This window comes from Chaetodon auriga, chromosome 21, assembly GCF_051107435.1.
Source record: "Chaetodon auriga isolate fChaAug3 chromosome 21, fChaAug3.hap1, whole genome shotgun sequence".
Classification (NCBI taxonomy): domain Eukaryota; kingdom Metazoa; phylum Chordata; class Actinopteri; order Chaetodontiformes; family Chaetodontidae; genus Chaetodon; species Chaetodon auriga.
The window spans coordinates 11229972-11245776 of NC_135094.1; the positions used below are offsets into that span (position 1 = coordinate 11229972).

General features: G+C 44.8%; 1 protein-coding gene across 3 annotated transcripts in view; it reads left to right on the forward strand.

Annotated features, from left to right (window-relative positions):
* The first annotated feature begins 1351 nt into the window (after positions 1-1351).
* The window catches only part of sema5a (sema domain, seven thrombospondin repeats (type 1 and type 1-like), transmembrane domain (TM) and short cytoplasmic domain, (semaphorin) 5A), a 117990-nt gene continuing 103536 nt past the window's right edge, over positions 1352-15805 (forward strand). For all 3 annotated transcript variants that reach the window (XR_013079377.1, XR_013079378.1, XM_076761222.1), the window contains exon 1: positions 1352-1872. The gene's annotated coding sequence lies outside the window, so the exon portion shown is untranslated. The remainder of the gene's footprint in view (positions 1873-15805) is intronic.

Genomic DNA, 15805 nt, shown 5'->3' on the forward strand with positions numbered 1-15805 from the left:
TTGCCCTGTGCCGCTTAGACAGCTGACGGCTCGCTCTGAAGTTTAGTTGGAGCTCTGTGGGTTGCGCTCTTGGCTGTGAGCAAGTAAAACATCTTTTGTACAAGAGAGCAAACCATGCGGAGTAAAAAGAGAGTCTGAAATTCCTGAAGCGCTGAGAGAAAGTTGTGGAGGTCACAGCACTTTCAGCGGATTAAACTATATTTGACGGCTGGTTTTCCAGCTAACATCTGACTTGAGTGCAAAGACAGCGTGCTGCATCTGACTTAGTTTATTGTTTATTTTAGTTGCTTCATTAAATTTGTGGCCGCCTTTGGCGTGCCACAGCTTCATCCAATCTGTTCTGGTGTTTTAAGAAAGCGGATCTGCTCCCTCTGTGTCTCCCTGTGCAGCATGAGAAAGGAAAAGGTTACCCACGCATTTCCCGGAGTTGCACAGAGGCCACTCGCAATGTAAATCTCAGCTTTACTCCCCCTCCCATCGTGGGTAGCTACATTTTTATTAAAATTACCTGATTTGAATTTAGATGTGGGTATACGGGAGCCGAGGCATTCACAGAGCCACGTTCCTGTTGCACGCAGAGGCGTATTAACAGGCTGTTGTTGACTCCGCTGCGTGTCTGTCAAAAAGACAGACACACACTCGCTGTTGCAGCCCTAAAGCTGTGTACGACATTCTTTGGGCTGTTGGAGCTTGATAGAGGCTGCGTTCATTCACCGCGGGATAAATAGGTAATTGAACTGGGGATGTCACTATTAAAACACACAAAGGCACACAGACACTGCGCTGCCGCTCTGTCTTCTCTCTCCCACACACACAGAAACACTCATATGAGACATGAGACGTATTCAAAGCACCAGTTTCTCCGTTGTTCGAATCTGAGTGGAGGGATGAACCTTTCCTCGCTGCTCATTTTCTCCCTTAAAAACTCTTTGACAGCTGGATCCCAGAGCTTACGGGAAGCATCCTCCTCAGATTTGAGGATTTTGCAGGTGAAAAGACTCTGCAATTAAAGTTTTTGAATGTGTCCACCAACGGTTATATGTCCAAATGTAGCTGAAGACTGCCAGATTATTTTGCAATAAGCAAGCTCTCAAAGTGTGAGTGCTTTTGTGAGAGTGACAGTGACCTCTGACCTCCCTGGCAGAGACAGTACGCATGAGGATTAAAGTGCTGGAGCACCATCCTGCGTGGAGGTAAAGATAGTCAAAACAGCTCAAAGTGAACAAATCTCACGCATCCCACTTGTGGCTCCGGCGGTTATTCCTCTCCTCCACCTGCAGGACAGCTGTGCGCCGGTGCCACGTCTCTACCCGCTGCTGGAGCTGACGCGCAAAGTGGGGGCGCACTCCTCAGCCATCAAAATCTCCGCTCGTGAGATGCGCAGCTGTGGCTGAGAGCAGCAGTGGACACATCGCCCACCTCCACTCCGCGTTTTGTGCGCAGGCTCTGGCTGTTTCAGTTGAGGGGCAGTTTTGTTTTCTTTCTTTTTTTTAATTTTTTTTCGGCGCCGTCGCTTTTTGGCACCCCCCCTTCCCAAGAGGAGCGGAGGCACATTGTCTGTGGCGCAGCGCGACAGTGAGGTGTCCGATTACAAACCGTGCGCCGAGGAGCCACCGGCGCAGAGCGCTCCTCTGTGGGGCAGAAATAGCACACGGGGCTCCGGAGGGACGAGAGAGAGCACAGAGGAATCTCTGCAGAGAGAGAAGGAGTTTATCGAGCTCGATTTGCTGACAAGTGACACAGCAGAACTGAGGATATATCATCTTCAGCTCATCTTTTATTTTCTTTGTTTCTCCGCGCCACTCTTCTCACCGGGACAAGACACGCAGCTTCGCACCCTACTAGATGAACGGGAGTTGGGCACCTCACTTGGTAAGCCGAAACATATTCTATTGCGCATTGTGCAGCGGATTTTAGTGTTGAGATTTGTCTCAGGCTTCAGCAGCTTTTAAACCCGATCTTTTTGTTTTCTCCTGAATATAAATCCTTGACTTTAACCCCCCGTCATTTAGCTTATTTTGCAGTCAAGTTGAAATAGGTTGAAATATGTTGCAGGGAGTGGATGTGCCAGCATCCTCCAGGATCCTCACATTAATGCATAAATCTAAAACCCCGTAACGTAAATAGTCAGTTTTAGAAGTTTTGCATTTTGCTTTGCGGTGTCCGACCACTTGGTGGTGCTGGCAGAGTGCAGCCATCACCGCATCCCCAAGAGCTCTCAGCAAATCTTTAGATTTTCTTAGATTCTGCAAATTCCCTTCCACTTTCAATATCTTATGACAATTGATTTGGGTCTGGCCAGTAGTTTCTGCACTACACGTCTTCTGCATTCACTGCAGCAAGTGCATTTTGGGAGAAGCATGAAAAAATATGACAGCTCATGATTTTAACAACAGAAAAGAAGCATCAGTCCTGAAAATGTCGGTGCTCTGAAAACGCAAATTCTCACATTTCCTGGTTATTTGTGGTAATCGTTATGAGTTTAGTAACAACAGTGTGTTACTAGTGGCTGGATCCTTCTGTAACTTTTTAAGTGTATTGCCTGGTCTGCTTAGTTCAGTCTGATAAATTTGCTTTAGCTGAAATGATGTAACTGTTTTTAATGCACAGAGGAGGTGAGCAGAATGTGTGACCTTTCAAAGACACTGTGCACAGTATAACGCATAGATTTTGCATTAAATGAAAGCGACTATGTTTCAGGTTTCTTTTATTCTGCACTTCCCTTTGTTGAGGTTTGCAGACCTTCTACCTGCACACCTCAAACTTCCGGCTTGCCACACAATGACAGAGCCTTGAGTCCTTGAGGTTTTCTCACAACTTTCAGAAAGTCATTGTACCAGTAGAATAAGAGCTTCATTTGAACTTTTCCTTTACTTAAATTTCAAATTAAACCAAATCAGACAAAGGCCATCCAGGCACAAGATCCCAGTCAGTGAGCGTGTTCAAGAAGATTTGTCGAGTTAAATGTTCAATGGTAAAAGCTCTGTTTGGTAATGTATGTGATTCAGGTGCTAAATGAATTCACAGCTCCTCAGTTAGCCCACAGCTCTGGCCTTGGCTATTAACTGGCCCTGCAGCAGCTGTAGATAAATACTAATCTCCAAACCTGACTGTGCTGATTAGCGTACGATTAACTGGACATAATTGTTAACTAAGTCACTTACTCGCAGTGCTTTTTCAATCCGGAGGCCAGCACCTTTTCAGACAACATGCAAATTTTTCCTCAGGTGTTGTGTGCAGAGTGTAAAGCACCGAGCGGACACTCTTTTCCATTCCATTGGTATTCAAGCAGCTCTGTGGTTGTTTTGGTCCTGCTAGCTTTGGGAACTTGAAAGCTGCACTTCTGATAAAGACAGTCAGCCTCTTCTGATCTTATGGCCTCAGACCCATGAGGATGCTGTGGCTCATCCTTCCTGTCACACTGTGCTTACCAATAGAGAAAAAGGACCCTCATCCAGATGGTTGAATTACTTTGGACTCACAGCGTCCAGGCCTTTATTAGACGTCGGATGCTAAAGTCCCCCCAGGACAAGAGAGGAAAAACGAGATGAAAAGGAAATACAAAACGAGAGAAAGAGAGAGAGAGGGATGATGTGAAAGTGCTGAATCAAGAAATCATGTGACACGATGCCTTCTGGCGAAAGTTGGCAGTTTATTTCGCAGCTGACATGCAAGAGAAACGGTGCATGGAGGAAAAAATAACATTAGAGTTGCCTGTTAGTTGATGAATTGACTTCGACGGGAAATTAGACTGCATCTATTTTGATAATCAAAGTTTTTTTAATCTAAGAGCTCCAAACGTTGTGGGGTTGCAGCTTCTCCAGTGTGAGCGGTGTTTTAAATCACTGTAAGCTGAATGTCTTTATTTTGCACTCTGTTCGACAGACAAAACAAGACATTTCAAGACGTCACCTTGGGCACTTAGAAACAGGGATGGACATTAGTCACTATTTTCTGACATTTTACAGACTAAACTATGAGTCGATTGAGAAAATAGCTATATGCTAACTATTTTCACAATGATAAAGTCATTTTTGAGCTAGAACATCAAGAATTTTCTGGTTGCAGTTTATCAGATGTGAAAGCTTGCTGATTTTCTTGGTTGTTCATACTAGTAAATTTAACATATTTGGGTTTTGGATGAATATATCAGTGTGATGTGCATTTTCTGACACATTACAGACCAAAAACTGGTTAATTGGGAAAATCATGAGCAGATCAATCGATAAAGGAAATAATTAGCAGTTGCAGCCCTAGGTGACATTAACACTTGGACTCCTGCTGAGTAGAGGCTTAACAGATGAGATGAGCAGCACATACACATGCCATTAAAACCAGCCACACAGTGAAGAGCAGCATATGATTAGCATGATTGATATTTACGCTGTGTTGGGAGATTGCCCGCGCACTGACACAGAGCACCAGCACAAACACAGCAATTAGTCCCAGCCAGGAGAATTCCACGATGAAAATGACCCCGGTGGCCTCAGCGGGCTGTGTGGTCGCCACGGAAACCTATTGAATGACAAGCCCATTGTCGTCGACCTTTGTGATTCGGCATCCCTTCGGGGGTCGAGCCCTGTTGGGAGCGAAAGTGAAAGGCATTATCATGCACGTGTAAACTCTCTTACCCTCTGGCCCCTGGGTGCTCTTTAAGGCCCTTCGGTTACTTATTCATCCGACAACAGCAAGATGGTGCTTTGAGATAGTTTGTCCCTGCACACACAGCCTCACAAAGGATCTGGCTTTATTGGCTGTGAGTTGCATGGAAGCCCCTGATTTTACAAACTCTCATCAGCGGATGATTTATTGCTCTTGTGCAAGCAAACTTGGAGACTCAAACAACAGTTGGAGTGGTGTGCTGTTCTTCCCCGCTGTGCTTTGTCCTTTCACTACCACAGACTATTTATACATCACAACCACTTTGCCATTATCTCATCCCTCCCTTGTCCTTCCTGCCGCTTCTAATTTCAAGACCGTAGACTCATCCCACATGTAAGAAGATGCTGATTCAAAATATTTATGCTCATTTTAGCGTGCCGGCAGCAGAACACTTGGATACATTTCTGACCTGCCTGTGCATAACAAAGAAAGTTGCCTCGGCGCAAAGCAAACACTTCTTTTCAACCATCCTCACTTATGAAGTGAGATGTTGCTATGGCTACTCCCAAGGTTTCCTGCGGGGGGGTTTGTGTGCCACATCCGTCAGAAAGGCGATGAAATCACTGGCAAAATGAAAGCTTATCATCCACGCCACTTCTGGTCTTTAAAGACCAAAGAGTCACAACAACCCCATAGCATCTGTTGTTTATCCTCACAAAAGTCTGCATGATGGCTACTTCACTGCCGTACGGATAGAGAGGAATTACATCTCTTTACAGTCAAGGTCAGCTCTGTGAGTTTTGTTGTGTAAAAAGCTGCCATCATTTCACAACGCTGGCAGGAAATATTGTACTATAACGCGACAGCAGCTGGGGTGAGAGCAGACATGCAGAATGGAGATTTGTGCAAAGACCTGGAAGTGATAAAAAGTGGATGTGGGCTCGCGCTGAAACACAAACAAGCACCAGTTCTCTGATGGGACAGATCTTTGTTAAACAGACAGCGGCGGTAAATTCACACTGCATGCTAAACAGGAGAAACAGCGCAGGGGCAGGTGTAGGAGATAATTTGAGTTCACAGGGAAGCACAGGCAAGCGATGTGTGATCCTGGGTACGCTATTATTGCTGCTGCTGCTTGGATCCAAGAGTGAATGTCTGTGGTTTGAGTAAAACATCCAGTTTCATGTCCACACGTCAAAGGGAATTAGCACCGCTGAAGCAGCCTTCACTCGCCAGCACTGTTACACCACATTATCTCTGTCCCTCTCTCCACTACAACCTCAAACCCCACTCAAATAGCAGAGGAATGTGTCTTTTAACCACGATGCCGGTGCAGGAAGAAGAGGGAGACTCTATTTAGGTCACGATTAAATAATCCCCAAAGCCTCTTTTTCACTGGGGATCAAGCCAAGAGGCTGTTTGAAAGGTTAAACAGAGATGGATCCAAACTTCTGTGACAACAGGAGAAGCGATTATTGTAAACTCATTTAAGTTTGGAGTTTGTTGTACTTTGCTCACGCGCTTGTGTCGGGCGCCAGAGAGGAGGCAGCCGAAGACGGCGGAGAGCGCGTGACGAGGTGTAATGAGTCAGGGGGAGAAGAGGGCGAAGAGAAAATGAGAGATCGAGGAAAGAAAAGAGCGAAGAGGCTTTGCTGGTCTTTGTTTATTGACTGATTGAGCGCCACGGGGCCATTTGAAGGGTGAAATGAGTCATGAGTTGTCACCAAACACACACAGAGAAACACTCTTTTTTCCCTCTCTGGGCCGTCACCCAGCTGTATTTCTCTGGAAGATGAATGACTTTGAAGCATGAATGAGGGGATCATTTGATAGCGGCCCTCGGCTCGTATATTTCTCCTTTATTGGAGCTTCTTCTTCTTTTGGGCTGCAGCTCGAGGTGAGAGCAAAAACTGGACTGCCTCCTGTGAGACTTTGACACTCGTCGCTAAGTATAGTCACAGCTAAATTAGCAGCCTGCACTTATTACTGAAGCAGGTGCGTGGGTACGCGCTTTGTGTACTTGTTTGTGCGTCATGTCATGTTGTGTTTGCCATATGTTTTTCACCTCAGCAGGAGGTGATGTAGCTAAAGCCTTTCATGGGTTTGAGTTTTTCGCTCCTCATGGGACATCCGCTTCTTATCTTTATAGAGCATATCATTATACGATAAGAAGCTGTTTTGATGTGATGTGTTTAGAGCTATCTGAGCTTCCATCTATCGCACTGCTGCAAACAGCCAGAGAGGCTCTAATTTGATCAGTGAGAGGATATAAATACAGAAAATCCTTTAATCTTCAGCAAATGAAAACATTTATCTCTACTTTGAAATCATTACGAAGGGCTAATCAGAGCAGTATCCTCGAAGAAAGAAAAATATTCAAGTTTCAGAGAGGATGCCTCCCTCTGCAGATGAATGAGGAATTACAGGGCGTGCTATATTCTTTTCATCCGACCTTATATGAAAGTTTGCGATAGCATCTGAAAGATAAGGAGTGGAGCTACTTGTAGTTTGGCCACGCAGGAAAAATGGGAACGGAAGAGAGATACAGAGAGAGATTAGAGGAGAGATATAAAGAGAGAAAAGGGAGATTGGATGGCGCAGATGGAGGTGAAAAGATAAGAACTTCAGTTTCCCAGACAATGAGGGGAGGCGTTTGCTTTTTGAGTGCATGAAAAGGGCAAAAGGAAAGGGAAGAGGAATTATGTGGGGATAGAGGAGGTGATGGAAGGACTGACGAACAGACAGGCAGGCCGAGCAGGTTGGAGGGAAACTGTTAAATATACAAGGGGGAGTTTCTCTCCAGAGGAGGCAGTCTAGTCGGTCCCCGGATGCATCTGTCTGCTGGATTCATCTGTCAGTGCTCGAGGTCCACAGAGAGGGACAGACAGAGAGAGACAGGCAGGGCGGGACAAGACCAGAAAGAGAGAAGTAGGCAGCAAGAGAAGGGAGAGACACGGGAGGTGCACTGACAGAAAAGAGAGAAACAAGATGAAGACAGAGGCAATAAAGCAAAGACGCACTTTCCACGTGGGGATGAAGAGGACAGGTCCCAGAATTTCTTCTCAAAATCTTCACTCATTAAAATCTCTCCCCGAACACTCTTCTTTGTCAGCACGTTACAGTCCAAAACTGTTGGCATGCTCGCCTGAGTCGCTCTCACTTCATGTTGCATTCTTTTGCCCTGAGCTTCGCCTCTCAGGCTGCATGCAGGGCTGGAACGCAACTAAGCACATTTAAAATTTGAAACAGGCATTATATCATTTAAATACCATTTACTTGACTACATTCATTTCACAGATAGCTATTAATACAACTTTTTACATTAAAAAGATTTTTACATGACGAGATGTTGGAATATGGTGTAATATTAAAGCTCAAACAAGTAGTTCCTAATTTCCCCTGACGAGAGAAGCTAGTTCAGGCTCCTACCACCAGACAGATATTTTCCGTCCAAACGTCTCAGATGGTTTCACTTAAATAATTGGTGTAGGCACAAAGAGGTGGAATCGTCCAATATTCCACAAAAAAAGCAAAGATTAGAGAACAGTCCAAAGAATTAAAAGACAATTGTATCACCAAATTTGCTATTTATCAACTCAGAAAATGACTAACATACCTAACTGTTATAAGGTAGTAAAAGTAACTGCCTCTTGACCAGCTACAGAAGTAAAATGCTACTAGTGCATCACTGCATCAGTAATGTAATAATGAGCCAACTACTTTTACTTACAGTGTATGTTGCTGATGAAACGCCTGTGCTTTTACTTAAGCAGGATTTTCAATGCAGGACCTTTACTTGTGATGGAGTATTTTCATATTGGTGTATTGGTACTTTTCATAAAGGATCTGAGAGCTTCTTCCACCACTGCTTTGACCACCTTTACTGCAGGAGGCTGTTGAGAGGAAGACTGCAGGCAGACTGAACGTCAATGAGAACGAGCGAAGGTGGAAATACATTATTCTTCAGACAGTATGAATCTGTCTTTATCAAGCAGACTAAATGTGATTTTAAGCGGGGTTAAGACCTTAATAATACAGCAATTTACTTAGTATTTAATTGAAGGACCTCTGACTTCATTATGTGTGAGAAACCAAACCAAAGCCTTGAAATCAAGGCGAAGTAAAAAAGGGGAGTCAGAAAACACAGTCGCGTGGTGTTGGTGGTGGAGTACTCCTTCACACACACCTACCGTATTGTTTTCCGAAAACTTGCCCGCAAACACCACACACACACACACTCCAGACATAAGTCTCTCATGAGTCATGTCCTTTACTAGTCTGCGCAGGGCATGAATGTGAATGTGTAGTCTACCCCACTGTAGACACAACGCTGCCTCAGTTCTGAAGGTGAAACCGCACGGAGGATGTGTGGTCTGATCGAAACCACCAGCAGTGAATAACAAGCCACTTATTATTCCTTCTGAATAACATTTCATTCTTCCTTGAATAAACCATCAGGAAGAATGAGCCCTCAGTTAGAAACCTGGCTGCCTGGCCGTCTGCCCGCCGTGAACACCTCATTTTGTTGATCGCACACTTGTAGCGCGCTAAGCTGACTTGACTTTGATTTTTTTTTTTAAGGTCCTTGCACAAAAGGAAGTGGTCATTTGGAGTTGAATACTATTGTAGAGGAGTGGGAGTTTGGTCTCAAGGGATATTTTTGCTATGGAACATTAAGTCTATTAAGAGTCTAGCCAGGTGCTGGGCTTCAGCGATAAGGATATCAGTCGCTGTAAAAGACAGTGGGGTAATTCTAGAGGCATTGCCGGGAGTGTCCTTCTTTCCATACACAGTGTTGGTTGGCTAATACAGAGGTCTGATTATGCTCTTCATGAAACAAGAGAATGTTTCTTTTCTCCTTCTCTGGCTCTATTGTGTTACCGAATTCCCCCGGGAAGTGAGTTGCGTTCAAGAGTTGCTGACTCTCTGCCTGAGCTTCTTCTGCCCTGCTGGGACTGAAGTGGATTGTTTAAAGATTCTCAGAGATGAGATGCGTTTGTACCCTCCTCTGTCTGGCATACAAAAGAGAGAAGACTCAAGTACAAACAAACACCTAAAAACACACACCGGAACAGCATCATGTAATGTAGACCAAGCAGGAACCTCCCGGGCTGAAAAATGAAGCCATCGTGGAGATGCTGTTCGTTGAATGGCCACTTGAGGCTGGCGCCCAAGTCGAGTTAAATTCCCATAGATCACTGTATGAAAATGTCCAACTTGATAGCAGAAATGAAATGTTTGCAGTCTGGTACAAAAAACAGTTTTGGTGTCTAAAGCTAAATTTTATCATATTAAGGCTTAAAGTTTTAGCTTCACAAACCTTTTGGTGACGTCATGGAAGCAAGGCCGATCTCAGTCTGTGGTTCAGAACGAGATTCTCAGAGAAAGAGGTGGTCAGGCAGAAAGATGATACCAGCAAATAAATGCACAAGAATAAGCAAACCAGAGCAAAAACAACAACAAAAAAAACATCCCTGTGTATAAATATGAAGAATATTAATAGTTGTGCTGTTTGTTCCATATGCAGCTCTGCTCTCAGGTGCACAGCCTCTGGAGGGTCAGCAGGGTTACTGAAAGGAAAGGCTCTGCTTTCACTTTCTCACAGACCCCATTAGTTGACCTCAGCTTGACCAGACCTGACCCCAACCCTGACCCCGAATCCACCGCTGCCCTTTGAAAGACACATACCCGTAGGTGTGCGAGACAGATGCACAGTTACATGAAAACAGGCGCTCTCTCGCCGCTTCGCAGCAGGAGACGAGAGAAGAAAGACAATTTTCTTAATGAGGATAAGCCGAGATCAGCTGAGTCAAATCATTATAAATGAAGGATAAAATGGATTTTGTTGCAGGAAACCTTCACGGTTGTTTTTCACTTAAGCTGTTGCAGAACTCTTAAGACAGGCGCAGCGAGGGAGGAACTCCTACGCAGAGGATAAATTTCCTCTGGACTTGCCCTACCACAACACTTTGTTGCAGTGCTCTTGTTGTCATTAAAAATAGACCTCTGCCCTTCTGAAGCAAGGGCCCCGTAGCATCCTGATCTATTTTGTGCTCCACGCTGTTCCCCAAAGGCTTTCTGGGTAGAAAAGTACTCCCTTCACTGCAGCAGTTAAGGGCAAAAGGGGATTCTCTCCTGCAGGGTCGACGTCTTTTTATTGACTTTCGAAAAGCACACAAAAAAGGAGTTATATCGCACAGTGCGATGAGGAAACTGTTGCCATCAAGCTGCTGATGCTCAGGAGGTAATTGTGCGAGTAAATATAGTTCAGTTTTTTCCTTCTTTTTAATGCCTCTGCTGCTGTTACAAAACTGGAAATTTGCAGCCGGAGATCTACAAACCGCTCTGGATGGTGAAGGAAAAAAAGAAAAAGGGGATGTTTTTGTTCCTCCTATCCCTCAACCCCATTACAGCTCCCACCCAGCTCCTCACTCTGCGCTGAAAACCATAATATTAATACAATACTTTATTCATCCCCAGAGGGAAATCATCTTCCTCTGATACAGGAAGGTCAGAGCGCAGGGTCAGCTGGATCTTGGAGGGATGCAGTAACTTACTCAAGCACACTTACAACCCTTGTGTTCAGTTTTATGGCCGCTGTTGTGTCTTAATAGGCATGAAACACAACAGCGGTTTCTGCTTCCTGGAACTGTTTCAGGCCAAACAGCCACAGGCGGTGGAAGGTCTCTCTGCATACAAGGAGACCCACTGTAACCTGTCATTGTCATCAGCAGTGCTCCACACACACGCCGCCTCCCTCTCTCCTCCCCCCCTCAGGGCCTCATATATCATAATTAACACTTTCTCGTTCCAAATATATGTTTCTTCTTGGCCTGGTCTTGAAAAGATTTCCAGTAATTGCATATGAGCACACTTGCATGCACCCATGTGTGATTTCTCATCCTCTCACATATCCAGGGTTCATCATTTTGTGAGCTAAAGCAATTATAGTAATTGGCAGGTTACAGTCACTTTATTTCATCTTTGAGTCTCTCCCTTTTGTCTTAATCGTTCTTCCCCCTCCCTCACAGTGTGAATCAATGACATTCAGGCTTCAGACTCTTGAGCCAAATCTGCCGCTGCTCTGAAGCTTGCAGAAGAATAAAACAGACCGTTAGCAGAGAAGACGAAAACATTTCCAACGTGAAATATCTGCTCCTGTATTTAGCCACAGAGGCTGATTACTGTGAAGGAGGTAAGGGATGTTAATTGCAGTGTGCAGTCACGTGGTTTACTGCTATTGTTGTAAAGCACAGGTAGCAGAACGTACCCCCAAACAATTAGGCAAATCACTTTGTTATTTCTGCCTCAGCGGCTGGACTGTAATTTAACCGCATGTCTGATTCTGCGTCTGGTCCCACACATGCTGTCAGTCAAAATTACTGGTTTCTCTCCTTCTTTTCCGACATTCGCACACACATTTAGCGCTGTGATTCACTCCCTGCGCACAGAAGAATGCAACTTGACAGCTTGATTAAAGCTGCAGCATTCTCTTGAGAACAGACAGCTTTCACAAGTATTAGATACATATTTTTGCACGTGCAGCGGAGAGGAATGCACACACAGGAAAGCATGAATTCGTGGGTGGACGTGCGGTGGTAGTAAAAGCCGGAAAACGTAAAAGTGGTCCTTGAAAGTTGGAAGGTTAAGAAGTAACTGAGATGGAGTTGAGCACACCTGGAGGCCACATGTGGATCACCCCGCCTGCCCCCCAGCCAGCGTCCCGGCTTGGAAAACTCCGTCGTCATCATTATAGCAAAGGGTGGAGGGGATCATTAAGTCATTATTTATGTGCTTTCTGCTGTTTTATCACCTCCAGACACAGTCTCACAACGCAGACACCCACACTCACAGCCCCAGAAGAATAACATAATTGTACGAGGCAGCCAGGGGGTCCCAGCGTCTAATAGAAAAAGTGCAGACATTAACAGTCTCGGCCAGCTGTAGAGACGACTAACCCACCTTCTTTTTCCTGTTAGTCTCGTTTACACCTTGTGTTGTTTATGTTTATTCACAAGCCACGGCCACAATGAACCTTCACTTCCAGATTTTGAGGCATGAGGTAGCAGAGGGGAAGTTTTTACAGGCAATTTCCCCTTTACAATAGCTGCAGTTTGCTTGATGAGGATAAAAAAAAAAAAAAGAAAGAAAAAACGCATGGCAAACAGAGCACTTTCAGCTCCCTCTCACCCAATTTTAGCCTCTTCCCCCACAACATTTTCGAGCCTGTAAAAGTGGGCCGGGTGTTTTGTGTGTGAACTGGTTTAATTCGGTGTGCCTTTCCTCGTCAGGGGGCGTGTTTGAATCAATTTTCGCCTGTCTTGTCATCATTTCACACCATGATGGATGATATGATTACTGTTTTCATAAAACAAAACCAAAAAAAAAAAAAAAGCCTGGTGCGTTGGTGGAAACAGACACGTGAGGCAGAGGTGGGGAAAGAAGCAGACGACATGGGCAGTTGGACTAGAACTGGATGGCAGACAGAGCTGCTCTGTGTTGCACCTGGAGCTGTGGCTCCTGTGAAAGGCCATGTGGAGTCAGCTCTCCAGACGCCGCAGTCCCAGATACTCCAAATACCGCTGTTTCCTCTCCCTTTACTTTAAAACGTGGGGGAATTGATGCTTTTCCAGCTGTGCCTGACCACCTCGCTCGGAGTCTGTTCCCCTGTTGTTTTCATGTCCTGATTCAATTACCTCTGCGGGACCACTCTCCTGACACATGACATACACACACCGGGCCGGAGAGATGTGAGGGACTGCAGTTTTATGGCATGTGGTGTGTGTTATTCATGGAGATCCCAGGCTCTCTTCATAGCAAAGACACACTTTTTCCAACCCTCCCTTCCTTCCCGTGAAGTGCCTCTGAACTCCTTCTTTCTTTCCATCTCAAACCCATCTCCTATTAATCCTCTCCATTCTCCTGCTCACTCACCGCTCCTTTTGTTCCTGCTTAACCTCTTTAACACCTCTCTCCTCTTCCCTCCATCCAAGCCCGTCCCTTCGTTTCAACTCACCCGACCTCTCCTCTTCATCCTCCCCTGCATCCCCTTCATCCTTTGTTCCTCGATTCCTCTCATTATTACCAGCCTCTCTCCCGTAATCTACCTCAAGTGACCCTAAACGACTTTCTCGCCTCTTCACCCTCTCCAGTCCTTTGCTCTTCTCGTGTTGAGGAGCGGGTCTGCGCGAGCCTGAAAGCTTCATCAAGTTTCAGTGTTCTCAGACAGCCGAGAGGCCCGGTGCCTCCAAGAATTCCCAGGCAGACACAGAAATACATTCATTCACATGCATGTGACGCGTGTGCATAGAGGCACTTTCTCGCATACGCTCACTTGAACGAAAATAGTATAGGCGACAAATAAAATATATGCAGGCATCCAGACGAAGTCGCTGGAGTGTTCAGCTGGAACATAAATCGCAGCGCAGTTATATGGCACCGTCACGCACATACACACTTAAATTACTTCTGACTTTGTCCACCGACTGCATGCGTTTGAACAACACAAATCAGAGCAACTGAGTGATAATGCACTTTTGGATTTCTGACACTTTTGCACTATTATAGCACTAAAGGACTGAAAATAAGGAGAGCTCCAAAACCCATGCAGGAGGGTAATCACAGAAATAAGCAGATCTGTGTTGAACGCTTAGAAATTGTTGCTAATCTACAACTCATGTTGACATTGTAAGAGATATTCAGAGGCATTTATCAATTACGCTCATTAGATACAAAAAAAACATGATTGGAATGTCTCTAGGTGGGAAGTCGTCACCATATGTGAGCTTGAAATACATTTTGTGTGTTGTAATTCTTCCTAAGATGAAAATAATCGCAGTAAGGGCGTCATATCCAAATAGCTGCATGTCAAACAAGCTGATTAGTTGTTCCAGCTTGTCTTTCAGAATTCAGTCATTTTTCTGTCCATTGACGCTTTTAAATCCAAATTCCTTCATGTTTGCTTCATGAATGTTGTGGTTTGATTTTTTTTGTCTGATTTCTTCTCTACTGCCAATTATGCAGGTATGCAGGAAACACACACATGAACGAGCGCCATGTGCATTTGTACATGAGCAGCCCAGAGAGGCAGAACTCTTCGCAACATATATAAAGCTGTTCTGTCCATTAAATATGAGAAAATAGTGAAATATGCTCATTGTAATTTCCAGCAGCTCAAGTTGGTGTCTTCAAATTCCTCATTTTATCTGACCAAAGCCCAAAGATGTTTAGTTCACTGTGGTATAAAACAGCAAACGCAGCAAATCCTCACACTTGAGAAGCTGAATCAGAGAATGTTTGCAGATTAATTCTTTGTGGATTGACTAGCTGATTAATCTCCTTACTGTTTCAGCTCTGCAAAACACTCACGCACTCGGTCTTCAGGGATCGGAGAAAAATTTGTAGACTTAAAAGAAACACAAATACCAGGTTCCGTGACACACACTATGTTCACACATAGAGGAAGAAACACGTGGATAAGAATAAACAGGATCACAACATCATTAAAAGCGTTCACATGTAGCACAAAAGTAAGTCACACTCGCAGAGGAACGTGCAAGTAAACATAAACTGATACAACTGGGTCAGATACGTTCACACCGACAAAGAGGCGTTTCAGCAGTAATAGATACTGGGTCAGGTAGACAGCTGTGCACACACACATATTCTACACACACATACTCTAATGTGGGGAAGAAACCATGCAAACACACATAAACACACACGTGTACACAGGCGGGAACATCTGCTTTTGGCCTACAATCAAGCCCAGATGGACCCCAGGGCTGGTGTGTCAACACCAGTGGAGACCACACATTAAATGCACCCAGTATTCTTGCTACTGACTCCTGGGGATTTAGAGCAGTGAAGTGGTATTAACCAGGACCACAACCTGTAGTTGTTATCATAATGACACAGGAAGGCATTTCCAAATTAATACACACCAGAATTTCTGGGAAATTTAGGTCAGTCGACCAAAATCCGACGAGCTCCGAGTGTTGTGTGGCTTGAGACTCTTCAGCGTTGTAACGTGTGCATGAATATGCATCGTGAGGGCAAGATAACTTTTTTTTTTTTTCCTCATCGCCGCAGCAATATGAGGCAGGACCTAAACATAGAAAGTGAATTAATTTATTGGAGTTAAAAGTAATGATATGCAGCTTTGATGTGGAGCCATCAAAGGCGTCATGAAACTGCATGGTTC